Raw genomic sequence first — 3,427 nt, forward strand, 5'->3', positions numbered from 1 at the left:
GTTTTATTGCGAATTACCTTCCAGCTCCAACATTAGACCCCGATTACTATATAGAATTAAAATACTCATCAATACAAAACGAACGAGCCCAAACTCGATGCATTTAAGTCGTTTTATTATAGAGTTCCTATGGCCACCTTCCAGCTCCATCATCAGATCAGCTCCATGTCATCATAATATTGCATGGTCATCCAAATCACATGTGTTTGCGAAATTTCAGCTTAATCGGTTGCCTGGAAGTGGGTCTTAATTCAGCTTGCAAGATTCCACCCATACAAATATGAGCCAGTCGTTGTAATATGACGTCACGCGCATAAAATGGCGGGCCGGCCGCCGCCCGCACTTTTAAAATTCAATATCTTGGAAACTAATTGACGTATCGAAATAATTCTTTCACGTGTATTTTTTATTTTTAACAGAGAATACAGAAAGCTAAAAAACAAAATTAGTGAACATTCTTCATTCAATTAGTATGTGCTCAGCGGTTGCTGTGACAACACGCTTGAGTGCAGTTTTGTTTTTTGAAATATGCCATCCTAGTCCAGTCAATGAATGCCTTAACGACGGTGTAGAGAGAAATCCGTGGAACACAATTTCTGACCTCGGGACTTTATTTAGCCTAGTTAGGAGGTGAACATACCAAAAGTCCCCGCCCTTAGCCCTTGAGCCGGCGGGGAGAGGGGGGTTTAAAGGTACCACTTTTCGGTTTTTCGCTTAATCCTCGGAAACTATGCGTCCTAGTGACATGATTACTATGAACCAAAAAAAGCTTATTCAATTTTCTACAGGCGAGACCGTCAAGTTTTTCTATATCTTGTATAGTTTTTGCGGCATCTGCTCTAGAAGGTCTGTAAAATAGGAAATTTTATTTTTGTCTTACATGTTCCTATCAAGAGAAAATCGACTAAATCAACATTGAGCAAACACTATAGACATGCGGGAGCATGTTAAGCCTAGTTCCAGGGAGGGGACTGCACCGTGCTTATATTTAGACGAATCAATTGGAGCCACTTTTGACTCCTCATCATTCAAAAACTACTGTGCATTAACACTTCAAATTTGGCTCATGTATTGAGACTTGCAAGATATACATCAGCTTTAAATTTCATAAATATACCTCAAACGGTTATTTAGGTATTGACGTTCAAAAATCGTCATTTAGAACACTAAAATCTATCTATCACCTGTGAAATGTTAAAATTTACTGGTTTTTTATTTGTTCCTTTGTATTTACATAACTACCTTTCTGGATGCCAAATTTGAACCTTCGATGTCATCTGGAAGTGGTAAGAATTTGGTCTGTAGGTCAGACATGTAGATTTTTGGACGTCAATACCTAAAGAACCGTTTGAGGCATATTTATGAAATTTGAAGCTGATGTATATCTTGCAAGACTCAACACATGAGCCAAATTTGAAGTGTTAATGCACAGTATTTTTTGAGTGATGAGGAGTCAAATGTGGCTCAAAGTGGTTCGTCTAAATATACGCACGGTGCAGTCCCCTCGATGGAACTAGGCTAAACATGCTCCCGCATGTCTAGAATGTTTGCTGAATGTTGATTTAGTCGATTTTCTCCTGATGGGTACATGTAAGACAAAAATAAAATTTCCAATATTACAGACCTTCTAGACCAGATGCCGCGAAAACTATACAAGATATAGAAAAACTTGACTATTTCACCTGTAGCAAATTGAATATGCTTTTTTTAGTCCATAGTAGTCATGTCACTAGGACGCATAGTTTTAGAGGATTAAGCGAAAAACCGAAAAGTGGCACCTTTAAACCCCCCTCTCCCCGCCGGCTCAAGGGCTAAGGGCGGGGACTTTTGCTATGTTCACCTCCTAACTAGTCTAAATAAAGTCCTGAAGTCAGAAATTGTGTTCTACAGTTTTCCATCTATAATGCTTTATTGACTGGACTATCCTATAGACGAAAATACTGTTCAAATAACCCCAGATACATATTAAGTAAAAATCAAGGAATGACTTTTTACCATTAAGTTGTACATTTATGCACTTAAAACACTAATTTAATTTTAATTTGTTAATTACAAGGCGTCACCGCGGCGGCAGCCATTTTACGAAAATTTCAAAGAATAAAAATCGCAGACTTGATACTGACGCATAAATTAGTATACGAAAGGAAGGTTAAATACAGCAATAAAAAGATTTTTTTTTAGATTATAAGCACTTTGTATTGCACAAATTACTAATAGTCCCGTCCAGCCCCTAGTGTTAAGCTAAATAAGCTTGGGTTACGGGTGGGCTCACACAATAGTCGTGCGGCATCATGGATCATTGAGATTGTTTGAATCTCACTGCTGTTGTTCGTATGCGACTGGTTAGTTAGTAAATCACCCTAATTATTGACACCTAGCTCACGAGATAGGCTAAAATTATAATAATTGTACAGTGTGTCTGGTCACCAGTGTCCGACCCGTTAGGGCGCAATAATATGATCAATTTAATCGACAAATCTAGTATTAAAAAATTACAGCTATTTTAATTTTTTTAGTTTCTGAGTCCGGATGGATTCACTTATTTACCAAATCTACCGATGTACAGGACCTATGAGTATAAAAGTGATTCGTTCGACAGCTGAAAAAGTAAGCAATACGTTGTCATCAAAAGCTTCCATTTAAATTTCTTAGAAACACTTGAACGTAAAAAAAATGATGCTTCTTTTTAGATTTTTCAATGTTACAAAATACTAGAAAGTTTTACATTTTTAGATGCACTAAGTCATTACCTAAAAACTGATATACCTTGGCTTTAAATCAACCAGTCTAGGTGCTAGCTACACAGGAGATGCAGCGGTGAAAAGGAGAGGTGGGAATAGTCCCGTAACTTCTACCTCACAGCTATTATACGTGTACTCAACCACTGAGTTAGTTAACAATAGAGACAATAAAATAACTGAAAGTTTCTGACTTTCAGTTATTTTATTGGTTCTGGAATGAAGGCGTGGGTCATCCCTAGCTTTGTTCCTACCGTTACGAGTGGGAATTTTTCTAAAATCTCAAGATGGACTGACTGAAGATAGCAGGAAGACGCTGGGTGCAGGCCACTATCAACTGGGCGATGTGGAAATCATTAGAGGAGGCCTTTGTTCAGCAGTGGACGTCCAGTAGCTAAAATGATGATGACGATGTTTCCTTACAGTATCCAATTCAATAGGCAGAAACTAAACGTAAACGAAGTGTCGCCTCTGTAATGGTATCATTATCTATAACTCATAATATTTCGTGCGCTGTTGGATGACAGTTTTAAACTAGAGATGGGTAATTTTGTTATCGAATTAGAAAATACCAGTTAACGATTCTCAAGGCGATTATCGATTACATTAGATTTTAATCGGGAAGAAAAATAATTAATGGCTTAAGCATCAGTATGAAGCCCATACGCACTTGTAGCACAAGTAACACG

The sequence above is a fragment of the Ostrinia nubilalis genome, chromosome 1, assembly GCF_963855985.1.
Source record: "Ostrinia nubilalis chromosome 1, ilOstNubi1.1, whole genome shotgun sequence".
Taxonomy (NCBI): Eukaryota; Metazoa; Arthropoda; class Insecta; order Lepidoptera; family Crambidae; genus Ostrinia; species Ostrinia nubilalis.